This window comes from Tamandua tetradactyla, chromosome 19 (assembly GCF_023851605.1).
Source record: "Tamandua tetradactyla isolate mTamTet1 chromosome 19, mTamTet1.pri, whole genome shotgun sequence".
Lineage (NCBI taxonomy): Eukaryota > Metazoa > Chordata > Mammalia > Pilosa > Myrmecophagidae > Tamandua > Tamandua tetradactyla.
Genome location: NC_135345.1, coordinates 12,227,842 through 12,241,941, shown reverse-complemented (window position 1 = coordinate 12,241,941; position 14,100 = coordinate 12,227,842). Strand labels below are relative to the sequence as shown.

The following is a 14,100-nucleotide window of genomic DNA, read 5'->3' as shown; positions in this document are numbered from 1 at the left end:
TGAGGCCTTGGTCTGATGCCCAATCCAAAACCAAGTGTACTGAGTATAGAGAAGTTGTTTCTTACAAGAAAATTGGGTTACTGTTACTGAGGGAAGGGAGTATCAATGATTGGGCAGGCAAAATCAACAGATGTCCTGTAAGCCTAAGAAGGATCAAACCTATTTGGGGTTGTCAGTCAGGTTGCTTCCTTGCTTGTCCTCCATCTTGAGACTTTTGCTTGGCAACTCCAAGGTTGACTCCATGGCTTCTGTTGTGACATAATGCCACCTAATACCTGCCCCCTCAGATACACTGAACAGCTCCTGAGAATGTTGGTGTGCCAAATATAAGGCAGATCCCTAGCATGTATGTTAATGAGAAGGCATAACAGACATACAGGATTACAAGAAGCACTATGCACCAATACACTCCTGGCTAGAATTGGCAGGCATGGCAATAACACACATACATGAGTAACATAGAGATCAAGGGAGAGTGAAGACTCTCTTTCCACTCACATTGTTTCTGAATCTCCCCAGGTAAGAAGTGCTCTTAAAAATTCTCATTCACATGCAACTTTAGAACTGTTAAGCTGGAAGAGCTCTTTAGAGAAATATAGCCCAACTCCCTTTTTGGAAGTTTGGCCAAAATGAGACTTAATGAGTCCAAGTGGCTGTCTTAATGTCAAACAACTGATGAGAGGCAAAACTGAACTTGGAATCACAATCTTCTGACTTGACTTCTCTTCCCCTTCTTCCCTACCAAAGGACAGTTAGCTAATGTAAGTACTTCAAAGCAGGCAGCATATCGAAAATGAGTAATTGATTTCCAGAGAGGGTGGCCATGTCAGAGAGGACTCACACATTCTTTCTTTCTTAGTCTTGAAAGCTCCCATAAATGTTATAGTGTTGTAGGAATGGCTACAGATCCAGACCTCAATGTGTGTGCTCCTGTTCTGCCTTAGATTAAGTTAAATATTGTTTGTAGATGATATAGATAAATCGACTCAACCATGAGCCTGTCTGGATATTTAAAAGGATGCTGTTTATTTCTCTAAGGAGCTTGCCCAGCTGGGCAAGAGGACTGTTGGACTATTGCCTCATTTCATTCACAGCCTTCCTATTTATTTCAGGAATTGATTTCATACAATGCACTTAACAGATTTACCTGGTTGTCATCTGTCATGCTTTTATTGGATTTCAAGTGCCCCTCTGGCAGTGAACTTATCATCTTTATTCCACCTGATGCTCAGTGCCAAGGTTGGTGTCAGCAATCTGTGACTGATCCATCAATGGAAACTAAATTCAGTATATGAAAGAATGATTGATTAATTAGAAAATTAGAAGAGGTTCTCAGGCTTCAAGTATATGAAAGTGCAATAGATGAGTGACAGAGAACAGTTGGTCCCTGTGTCCACTCAGGCAAAGAAAACAATGAAAATACATTTATGTAAAGTTGTTGGAATGTAGATCAGCCTCGAGGAAGGAATAACTGGAAACAATTGTGGAAGTCATTGAAATGCTTCTGACTGTAGGAAGGGCACTAGATTAAAGAACTTGATCTGCCACTTGTTAGCTGTGAAACATTGGGAAAAAATTATTAACTACCTCACCTTCTCTCCTAGAGGGTAGTCTGAGATGACAACTAAACTCAGAAGGTAGCTTTGAGGATAAAAAATTAAGTAATATATGAAGACTCAAGCACAAGGTTTACATGTAATAGTTACTTTACAGCTACATCTTATCTTTCTCTTTTCTTCTTTGTTTTTACTCAAATTAATAAACTATGCTACCAAAATAAGCAAATAAAAAATGATGAAGGCTTGAAACAATATAGTATATATGGGTAAGAAATGGATGAACAGAACTGAGAAATATTAAGAAAGTTGGATTGATAGGATTTGGCTTGTAAAGATCAGGGAGGGTAAGGGTGAAATAAAAACGTGAAGCTTGGCTGAGAATAAGGATGCATCATTCCCAGAGATGTGAGTCACTGGATGGAGTGATGGTTTGCTAAGTGTCCAGGTAGATCAACAGATTAATCATCATAAAGTTGAAGAAAGAATTTGTCTTCTCATGTATGAATTCAAATATTCAGTCACTTTGTGTGTGCTGAGGAGGCTAAACCAGAAGTGAAAGCTTCTATTTTTCCCCTTAAAACCATGGTGAACTATGGCAGTGATTTCCACACCTGAATCACCTTAAGTATTTCTTCAGTATATGATTTCTTGGGTTCTACTCCTACAGATTCTCATTCAGTGGTCTGGGCTAGAATCTTGGCATCTACATTTTAAACAAGTTCTAAAAATGATTCTGAGAAGATTAAAGATTCCAAAAACAGGATAGGTAGTATTCACTGTCAGTGTTTTATCAACGCACGACATGTTCGCAAGGTCTTACACCTATGGAACATAATGGAGAATCTGAAAGAGCTAATCCCCCATTTTGCATTGCCAGGTGTTTGGCTGAGTCACATTTTTATTTTATTCAAGCTGTCAGTCTTGATATCTGTATTCCCTTGGTTCTTCTAGATTAGAGCATCCCTGATGGGGAGAATGAGAAAAGCTTGCCAAGACATCTGGCTGGCGCAGAGACCAAGGCTATCTCTTCCTGAGATCTCTGAATCTGAGTACAAACATCAGATTCCTGGGAAAGGTCAGAGACTCCAAGAGTTCAAAAGGGTCATCAGAGTAATCCCCACAAGCAGGGCCTAGAATTTGAGACGCAGAGGAGAAGGTCAGGAAATTCAGGGAAAGGGAAAAGACAGAGATAATGTCTTATGTTTTATTGAAACCAAAAGTCAATTCTCCAAAAGCAAATTCGCTGAGATGTTTCTCCGAGTAATCAATTGAACAGATGACCAATTCACCAACTTTACCACGTTTACTAATTTCCTAAAACTTGTTTTAAGCACTTTTCTTCCCTAATATATTTGTTTGGATATTTTCATTTAGGAGCATTTCAAGGAAGGTTTAATTTGTTGAAATCAAAGAGACTTGGCTGGATTATATCCTTATGAGGTGAGTGTCAAGGATTTAAACCCAGGCAGCATGAATCTAGAGTCCATGTATTCTTGTAAAATATAAGTGAGAAAATTATAATTTTGAATATACTTAAAATATTTGTAAATATATTTTTAATGTATTCAAGAAAACACATGACATATTCAAAGAAGAACATTCATATTCATTGAATATGTGAAAGAATTGCTCCTTAAAACATGTTTTTTGTGAAATTAAAAGAGTCTACAGATTTAGCAAATTAGTCATGGTAACTTGAAATTGCTCTGACATTGGGTCATGGAAGTCAAAAGAAAGATAATCAGGTATTCTAACAACGATAGACATTACACAAAAAGCTGGATTTTATATATCACTGGCAGCATATCACATGAATGGGATGGTCTTTCTACATTGTGTAGAAAGTCCACACAATACTTCTGCTTTTCTACAACCCAGAAGTCCTTTACATGGCCTCAATCTGGGTCTTCATATAAACTGGTGTCTCTGCAACCCTGGTCCCTCCTCCTAAGCCAGCCACTTGACTAATCCTGCTATGGGACTTGAAGTTTCCAATTAGCTGTCATCTTTTCAGTGAAGTTTTAGCCACAGATGCCTTAACTCTATAGTCCTAAAAACTAAAAAACTCTTTCCTTTTCATTATCATTGTCTTAAAAACCATGCAATTGCTCGTTTTCCTGCCTTCTCTACTTCTAGAGAAATGGAATCTCATTGGTGGCAGGAACCTTTTCTCTTTCTTGCTACTTCCAACTCCCATCCCCAACTCTCTTCCTCTCTGAGTCCTTAGTACATAATAGAAGCTAAGTAAAGATGTGATGAACTATACTGAACAAAAGGAAGGCAAGTCCGGTGGGGATATCATCTAGGTAGGTAGGTCTGCATTTTTTCTTCCCTCTAAGATTCATACCTAATTGTCTAATTTCTCTTTCCTGTCTTATTTCTCAACTGTACTGTAGGTTCATTTCAAATATTGCAAATATTTGCAAAAAATTGTGTTTGTATAGACTAATGAGAAAAATACATCTACTACCTATCTAACCACCGTACAGTTATAATAGATTTCGATGTTTGTTAAAATTGTTCCAGTTTTTTAAAAAATCTATCATCATAGATACAGTGCAAGTCCCCCTTTTCCCTCATCTGGCTCCCTTCCTTTCTTCCCCTCCTCTTCTTCCTTTCTCTCTGTAGGTAAATAGTGACTGTGTTTGGTTCTAACCAGTTCTAAGGAGGTATGGACACTTGCTCCCTCATTTCTGCCTTGCTAATGCCATTTTCCACACTTTATTACTTTGCTTATTATAGACTCACCTCTTCAGGAGACCATCTTGGTCTGTTACAGCCCCCATGCACTTCTCTTTTTCTCAACATCTGCTCTTATATTAGCTATTTATTGCTGCATAACAAATTGCTTGAAAATTTAGTAGCTTAGAATATTATTTACTATCTCAAACAGTTTCTGAAGGAGAAAAACTTCAGTTGGGTAGTTATGGCCAAGGGTCTGTCACCTGGTTGTAGTAAAGATGTTGGGATGGGATTGTGGTCGTCTGGAGACATGACTGGTGCTGAGGGAAGAACTTCCCAGATGGCTCACTCATCAATCTATTAACAGAAGTCTTCAACACCTCACCACACAGACCTCTCCATTGGGCTGCTTTACTTTCCTCACCGCAAGGCAGCTGGCTGTCTCCAGAGTAAGTAATCCCAGAGATGGGGAATAGCAAGAAGTTGCAATGCCTTTAATGACCCAGTCTCTGAAATCACACAGCATTATATCTGCTTTTGTCTATTCATAAGAAATAAGTCACTATGTCCAATTTAAACTTCAGGGGAAGGGAATTAGGCTCCATCTTTGGAAGAAGCCACATATTTTGAACTTGTATGCTCTCATCTGGAAAATTAGACAGGGCTTAATTGTAGTCATTGTAGACACATCTTCCATATTCTCTTTCTCTGAGTAGGTCATGAATTCCCCAGAGTCTGTGCCTTTTCTCAGCTCAACTATCAGAGTCTTTCTCCCTTCCTGGGGTCACCAATTCCCATAAGGCTCAGCTCTGTGATGTCTTGCTTGATCTCTTTAGTTGGCCACAAACAACATAAACAAGAACAAAAATAATAGCAGTTCTTAACACTTATTAGGCAACACATTGTGCTTTTACATGGATTATTTAATTTTTTCCTCAGAATAACTCCATTATGTACTTATAATTATTGCCTCTTTTTACAGATTAAGAAACGGAGGTATAATAGCAAATGGTTGGCCCAAGTTTACTCAGCTTAGAAATGATGGATTCCAAATTGAAAAAGATGCAGTCTGACTGAGTCCATGCTATTAACCACTCAATTATGTTGCTCACTTCCTGTGAATGGCCATCATTACATTTTTATTACAATTTATTTTTTGTAAACTTTCTGTTGTATCTGACAAGGTAAGTGATTTTCATTTTAAAGCACTTTTATTGAGATACATTCATGTACAATAGAATCAATCTAAGTGTTCAATCAATAGTTTTTAGTGCAACCGTAAACACATTAGCAAGGCAGAAATGAGGGAGCAAGTGTCCATAATCAATTTAGAACATTTTCATTACTTCAAAAAAATAAAAGCTGCAAACCCTTTAGAAGACACCTCTCAATCCTTCTATCTTTCCCCAGCCCTACGTAATCACTAATCCAATTCTGTGCCTATAGATTTATTTATATTTATATTTTATGCAAATGAAACTATATGATATGTGGTATTTTATGTCTTTTCTTTCACTTAGCATGTTTTTAAAAATTATCATTTATTTATTTATTATTAATTAAAGAAGTTGTAGGTTTACATAAAAGTCATGCACGTGGGGTGTGAAGGTAGTTCAGTGGTGGAATTCTCTTCTGCCATTTGGGAGACCGGGGTTCGATTCTGGGCAACCAACAAAATCAAACAAAGAACAATTCAACAAATGGTGCTGTAATATCAGGATACTCACATGGAAAAAAGCACGAAATGTGACCCCACCATGCAGCATACAAAAAATAAAAAAGTCATGCATAAGAATGCAGGTTCCCATTTACTCCCCTGTTGTTGACACTTTGCACTAGAATGGTACATTTATTACAATTGATGAAATACTAAAAATATTACTGTTAACTATAATCCATAGTTTGTGTTAGGTATATTTTTCCCATATACCAATCTATTATGAACACCTTGTAATAGTGATATACGTTTGTTATAATTCATGAAAGAACATTCTTATATGTGTTGACCACAGTCAACATCCACAACATGGTTCATTGTGTTCTACATTCCCTGTTTTATCTTCTAACTTTTCTTCTAGTAACATAGACAACCTAAAACGTCCCCTTTCAACCGCATTCATACACATAATTCAGTACTGTTAATTACACTCAAAATAATGAGCTACCATCACCACTATCCATTTCCAAATATTTGCAACCAACCTAATTAAGAATTCTGCACAGATTAAGCATCAGCTCCCTATTCTCTAAACATATTCTATCTCCTGGTAATTTATGTCCTAGCTTCTAACTCTATGAATTTGCATAGAGTTTAATTAGTTCATTATCAGTGAGATCATACAATATTTGTCCTTTCGTGTCTGGCTTATTTTACTCAGCATAATGCCCTCAAGTTTATTCCATGTTGTCACATGCATCAGGACTTCTTCTTTCCTTCTTACAGCTGAATAATTTTCCATCAGAAGTATAGACCACATTTTGTTTATACATTAATTGGGTATTGTGCAATTGGTTTCCTTCTTTCGGCAATTGTAAATAATGCCGCTATGAACATCAGTGTGAAAATGTCTGTTTGCCTCCCTGCTTTCAGTTCTTCTGAGTATATACCTATTAGCAGGATTGCCAGATCACATGATAATTCTATACTTAACTTCCTTAGGAACCACCAAATTGTCTTCCATAGTAGCTGCTCCATTTCACATGCCCACCAGCAGTGAATGAGTGTTCTTATTTCTCCACATCCTCTCCAACACCTGTAGTTTTCTGGGTTTTGTTTTTTTAGCAGTGGCCATTCTAATAGGCATGAAATGATATCTCACTGTGGTTTTGACTTGCATTTCCCTAATAGCTTGTTATATTGAGCGTATTTTCATGTGTATTTTAGCCATTTGTATTTTCTCTTTGGAAAAATGTTTATTTTAAGGCTTTTGCCCATTTGAAAATTTGATTGTTTGTCTTTTTATTGTCGAGTTATAGTTTTTACACTCTCCTCTAAGCCTCTCTCTCCTGCATTTTCTTTTCAGCCTGTAGAACTCCTTTAAGTTTTTCTTGAAGGGCAGGTCTTTTGTTAATGAATCCTCTCAGCTTCTGTTTATCTGTTAATATTTTAAACTTTCTGTATCATTTTGAAAGTATGTACCCCAGAAAAGTCATGTTTTAATCCTGATCCAATCTTGTGAGAGCAGCCATTTATTTTAATCCTGATTCAATAATGTAAATTGGAATCTTTTGATTAGATTATCTCCATGAAGAAGTGCCATACCCAATTGTGAGTATTAACATTTGATTAGATGGAGATGTGACTCCACCCATCTCAGGTGGGCCTTGATTATTTTACTGGGATCCTTTAAAAGAGAAAACATTTTTGGAGAAATGACAGAAATGACAGAGCCTAGAGAAATGACAGAAACTTCACAGCAGAGCTGACACAGATGCAGACGTGGAAAATAGAGAAACAAATGTTTGGAGATACTTGGAGCCCAGCTGACGTTACCATGAGATTTAAGTAATCCAGAACCTGGAGAGAGCCAAGGGAAGTTAAGAGATGAAAACCAGCCCCAGAGAAGCAAAGCAAGAAACCTCCACATGCACAGAGACTGAAAGCAACAGAACCCAGGAGAAGGGGGCCAGCAGATGCCAGCCATGCGACTTCTCCAGCTAACTAAAATGTTCCTGACCCATTGGCCTTTCTTTTTTTTTTTTTTTATTTTATTTTATTTTATTTTATTTTTTTTTATTTTTTTATTTTTTATTTTTATTAATTAAAAAAAGAATTAACAAAACAATTAGAAATCATTCCACTCTACATGTACAATCAGTAACTCTCAATAACATCACATAGTTGCATATTCATCATTTCTCAGCACATTTGCATCGATTTAGAAAAAGAAATAAAAAGACAACAGAATAAGAATTAAAACAATAATAGAAAGAAAAAAAAACAAAAAAAACAAAAACAAAAAACCTATACCTCACATGCAGCTCCATTCAGTGTTCCAACATAACCGCATTACAACTGGGTAGTATTGTGCTGTCCATTCCCGAGCCCCTATATCCAGTCCCGCCGCACAGCCTGCACCCCCCCATCCCCGACTATCCCTTCTCTTTTTTTTTTTTTTTTTAATTAACGGAAAAAAAGAAATTAACCCAACATTCAGAGACCACACCACTCCACACATGCAATCATTAATTCTTAACATCATCACATAGATGCATGATCATCATTTCCCAGCACACTTGCATCGGTCTAGAAGAACCAGCAACACAACCGAAAAAGATATAGAATGTCAACACAGAGAAAAAAATATAAGTAATAATAGTAAAATCAAAACAAAACAAAACAAAACAAAACAAAAACCTATAGCTCAGATGCAGCTTCATTCAGTGTTTTAACATGATTACTTTACAATTAGGTATTATTGTGCTGTCCATTTTTGAGTTTTTGTATCTAGTCCTGTTGCACAGTCTGTATCCCTTCAGCTTCAATTACCCATTGTCTTACCCTGTTTCTAACTCCTGCTGAACTCTGTTACCAATGACATATTTCAAGTTTATTCTCGAATGTCCGTTCACATCAGTGGGACCATACAGTATTTGTCCTTTAGTTTTTGGCTGGATTCACTCAGCATAATATTCTCTAGGTCCATCCATGTTATTACATGGTTCATAAGTTTATCTTGTCTTAAAGCTGCATAATATTCCATCGTATGTATATACCACAGTTTGTTTAGCCACTCTTCTGTTGATGGAGATTTTGGCTGTTTCCATCTGTTTGCAATTGTAAATAATGCTGCTATAAACACTGGTGTGCAAATGTCCGTTTGTGTCTTTGCCCTTAAGTCCTTTGAGTAGATACCTAGCAATGGTATTGCTGGGTCGTATGGCAATTCTATATTCAGCTTTTTGAGGAACCGCCAAACTGCCTTCCACAGTGGTTGCACCCTTTGACATTCCCACCAACAGTGGATAAGTGTGCCTCTTTCTCCGCATCCTCTCCAGCAATTGTCATTTTCTGTTTTGTTGATAATGGCCATTCTGGTGGGTGTGAGATGATATCTCATTGTGGTTTTGATTTGCATTTCTCTAATGGCCAGGGACATTGAGCATCTCTTCATGTGCCTCTTGGCCATCCGTATTTCCTCTTCTGAGAGGTGTCTGTTCAAGTCTTTTTCCCATTTTGTAATTGGGTTGGCTGTCTTTTTGTTGTTGAGATGAACAATCTCTTTATAAATTCTGGATACTAGACCTTTATCTGATATATCATTTCCAAATATTGTCTCCCATTGTGAAGGCTGTCTTTCTACTTTCTTGATGAAGTTCTTTGATGCACAAAAGTGTTTAATTTTGAGGAGTTCCCATTTATTTATTTCCTTCTTCAGTGCTCTTGCTTTAGGTTTAAGGTCCATAAAACCGCCTCCAGTTGTAAGATCCATAAGATATCTCCCAACATTTTCCTCTAACTGTTTTATGGTCTTAGACCTAATGTTTAGATCTTTGATCCATTTTGAGTTAACTTTTGTATAGGGTGTGAGAGATGGGTCTTCTTTCATTCTTTTGCATATGCATATCCAGTTCTCTAGGCACCATTTATTGAAGAGACTGCTCTGTCCCAGGTGAGTTGGCTTGACTGCCTTATCAAAGATCAAATGTCCATAGATGAGAGGGTCTATATCTGAGCACTCTATTCGATTCCATTGGTCGATATACCTATCTTTATGCCAATACCATGCTGTTTTGACCACTGTGGCTTCATAATATGTCTTAAAGTCAGGCAGCGCGAGACCTCCAGCTTCGTTTTTTTTCCTCAAGATGTTTTTAGCAATTCGGGGCACCCTGCCCTTCCAGATAAATTTGCTTATTGGTTTTTCTATTTCTGAAAAATAAGTTGTTGGGATTTTGATTGGTATTGCATTGAATCTGTAAATCAATTTAGGTAGGATTGACATCTTAACTATATTTAGTCTTCCAATCCATGAACACGGTATGCCCTTCCATCTATTTAGGTCTTCTGTGATTTCTTTTAGCAGTTTTTTGTAGTTTTCTTTATATAGGTTTTTTTGTCTCTTTAGTTAAATTTATTCCTAGGTATTTTATTCTTTTAGTTGCAATTGTAAATGGGATTCGTTTCTTGATTTCCCCCTCAGCTTGTTCATTACTAGTGTATAGAAATGCTACAGATTTTTGAATGTTGATCTTGTAACCTGCTACTTTGCTGTACTCATTTATTAGCTCTAGTAGTTTTGTTGTGGATTTTTCTGGGTTTTCGACGTATAGTATCATATCGTCTGCAAACAGTGATAGTTTTACTTCTTCCTTTCCAATTTTGATGCCTTGTATTTCTTTTTCTTGTCTAATTGCTCTGGCTAGAACCTCCAACACAATGTTGAATAATAATGGTGATAGTGGACATCCTTGTCTTGTTCCTGATCTTAGGGGGAAAGTTTTCAATTTTTCCCCATTGAGGATGATATTAGCTGTAGGTTTTTCATATATTCCCTCTATCATTTTAAGGAAGTTCCCTTGTATTCCTATCCTTTGAAGTGTTTTCAACAGGAAAGGATGTTGAATCTTGTCAAATGCCTTCTCTGCATCAATTGAGATGATCATGTGATTTTTCTACTTTAATTTGTTGATATGGTGTATTACATTAATTGATTTTCTTATGTTGAACCATCCTTGCATACCTGGGATGAATCCTACTTGGTCATGATGAATAATTCTTTTAATGTGTTGTTGGATACGATTTGCTAGAATTTTATTGAGGATTTTTGCATCAATATTCATTAGAGAGATCGGCCTGTAGTTTTCTTTTCTTGTAATATCTTTGCCTGGTTTTGGTATGAGGGTAATGTTGGCTTCATAGAATGAGTTAGGTAGTTTTCCCTCCACTTCGATTTTTTTGAAGAGTTTGAGGAGAGTTGGTACTAATTCTTTCTGGAATGTTTGATAGAATTCACATGTGAAGCCGTCTGGTCCTGGACTTTTCTTTTTAGGAAGCTTTTGAATGACTGCTTCGATTTCTTTACTTGTGATTGGTTTGTTGAGATCATCTATCTCTTCTTGAGTCAAAGTTGGTTGTTCATGTCTTTCCAGGAACCCGTCCATTTCCTCTAAATTGTTGTATTTATTAGCGTAAAGTTGTTCATAGTATCCTGTTATTACCTCCTTTATTTCTGTGAGGTCAGTAGTTATGTCTCCTCTTCCATTTCTGATCTTATTTATTTGCATCCTCTCTCTTCTTCTTTTTGTCAATCTTGCTAAGGGCCCATCAATCTTATTGATTTTCTCATAGAACCAACTTCTGGCCTTATTGATTTTCTCTATTGTTTTCATGTTTTCAATTTCATTTATTTGTGCTCTAATCTTTGTTATTTCTTTCCTTTTGCTTGCTTTGGGGTTAGCTTGCTGTTCTTTCTCCAGTTCTTCCAAATGGATAGTTAATTCCTGAATTTTTGCCTTTTCTTCTTTTCTGATATAGGCATTTAGAGCAATAAATTTCCCTCTTAGCACTGCCTTTGCTGCGTCCCATAAGTTTTGATATGTTGTGTTTTCATTTTCATTCGCCTCGAGGTATTTACTAATTTCTCTTGCAATTTCTTCTTTGACCCAGTCGTTGTTTAGGAGTGTGTTGTTGAGCCTCCACGTATTTGTGAGTTTTCTGGCACTCTGCCTATTATTGATTTCCAACATCATTTCTTTATGGTCCGAGAAAGTGTTGTGTAAGATTTCAATCTTTTTAAATTTGTTAAGACTTGCTTTGTGACCCAGCATATGGTCTATCTTTGAGAATGATCCATGAGCACTTGAGAAAAAGGTGTATCCTGCTGTTGTGGGATGTAATGTCCTATAAATGTCTATTAAGTCTAGTTCATTTATAGTAATATTCAGATTCTCTATTTCTTTGTTGATCCTCTGTCTAGATGTTCTATCCCTTGATGAGAGTGGTGAGTTGAAGTCTCCAACTATTATGGTATATGAGTCTATTTCCCTTTTCAGTGTTTGCAGTATATTCCTCACGTATTTTGGGGCATTCTGATTCGGTGCGTAAATATTTATGATTGTTATGTCTTCTTGTTTAATTGTTCCTTTTATTAGTATATAGTGTCCTTCTTTGTCTCTTTTAACTGTTTTACATTTGAAGTCTAATTTGTTGGATATTAGTATAGCCACTCCTGCTCTTTTCTGGTTGTTATTTGCATGAAATATCTTTTCCCAACCTTTCACTTTCAACCTATGTTTATCTTTGGGTCTAAGATGTGTTTCCTGTAGACAGCATATAGAAGGATCCTGTTTTTTAATCCATTCTGCCAATCTATGTCTTTTGATTGGGGAATTCAGTCCATTGACATTCAGTGTTATTACTGTTTGGATAATATTTTCCTCTAACATTTTGTCTTTTGTATTATATACATCATATCTGATTTTCCTTCTTTCTACACTCTTTTCCATATCTCTCTCTTCTGTCTTTTTGTATCTGACTCTAGTGCTCCCTTTAGTATTTCTTGCAGAGCTGGTCTCTTGGTCACAAATTCTTTCAGTGACTTTTTGTCTGAGAATGTTTTAATTTCTCCCTCATTTTTGAAGGATAATTTTGCTGGATATAGGAGTCTTGGTTGGCAGTTTTTCTCTTTTAGTATTTTAAATATATCATCCCACTGTCTTCTAGCTTCCATGGTTTCTGCTGAGAAATCTACACAAAGTCTTATTGGGTTTCCCTTGTATGTAATGGATTGTTTTTCTCTTGCTGCTTTCAAGATCTTCTCTTTCTCTTTGACCTCTGACATTCTAACTAGTAAGTGTCTTGGAGAACGCCTATTTGGGTCTACTCTCTTTGGGGTGCGCTGCACTTCTTGGATCTGTAATTTTAGGTCTTTCATAAGAGTTGGGAAATTTTCAGTGATAATTTCTTCCATTAGTTTTTCTCCTCCTTTTCCCTTCTCTTCTCCTTCTGGGACACCCACAACACGTATATTTGTGCGGTTCATATTGTCCTTGAGTTCCCTGATACCCTGTTCAAATTTTTCCATTCTTTTCCCGATAGTTTCTGTTTCTTTTTGGGATTCAGATGTTCCATCCTCCAAATCACTAATTCTATCTTCTGTCTCTTTAAATCTATCATTGTAGCTATCCATTATTTTTTCTATGTTTGCTACTTTATCCTTCACTTCCATAAGTTCTGCGATTTGTTTTTTCAGTTTTTCTATTTCTTCTTTATGTTCAGCCCATGTCCTCTTCATGTCCTCCCTCAATTTATCGATTTCATTTTTGAAGAGGTTTTCCATTTCTGTTCGTATATTCAGCATTAGTTGTCTCAGCTCTTGTGTCTCATTTGAGCTATTGGTTTGTTCCTTTGACTGAGCCATATTCTCAATCTTTTGAGCGTGGACAGTTATCTTCTGCTGCTGGCGTCTGGGCATTTATTCAGATTTCTCTTGGTGTTGGACCCAGCAAGGTTGTAATATTTTTCTGTGAAATCTCTGGGTTCTGTTTTTCTTATCCTGCCCAGTAGGTGGCGCTCGTGGCACACGTTTGTCTGCGGGTCCCACCAGTAAAAGGTGCTGTGGGACCTTAAACTTTGGAAAACTCTCGCCGTCCTGGGGGTTCGCTAGCCGAAGCGGCTTGAGCCGGCCCTCGGTCCGAACGCAGGGAGGGTTGCTGGTCGCCGCAGCCAGGGAAAGAGCCCGTCCGAATTTCCTAGTCGGCCCTGGGCAACAAGCGTGGCGGGAGGGCGCCAGCGGCAGCGGCCCGCCCGAGAGAGTGCACGTTCCCCGGGAGTCACGGGTTTGGAAGGGGCCTCCCCCACCCGTCACCGTTCTCCGCGGCCTGGGGGTTTCCGATCCAATTCTCTCAGTTGGTCCGG

General features: G+C 37.4%; 2 long non-coding RNA genes across 2 annotated transcripts in view; one reads left to right on the top strand and one right to left on the bottom strand.

Moving 5' to 3' along the window:
• LOC143663034 (uncharacterized) overlaps window positions 1–14,100 on the bottom strand; it is a 60,027-nt gene that overhangs the window by 34,103 nt on the left and 11,824 nt on the right. The window lies entirely within an intron of this gene.
• LOC143663035 (uncharacterized) lies at window positions 326–5,362 on the top strand. The gene is made up of 4 exons (XR_013165719.1): window positions 326–519; window positions 1,113–1,239; window positions 2,934–2,999; window positions 5,224–5,362. It is a non-coding gene; the product is annotated as an uncharacterized LOC143663035 (long non-coding RNA).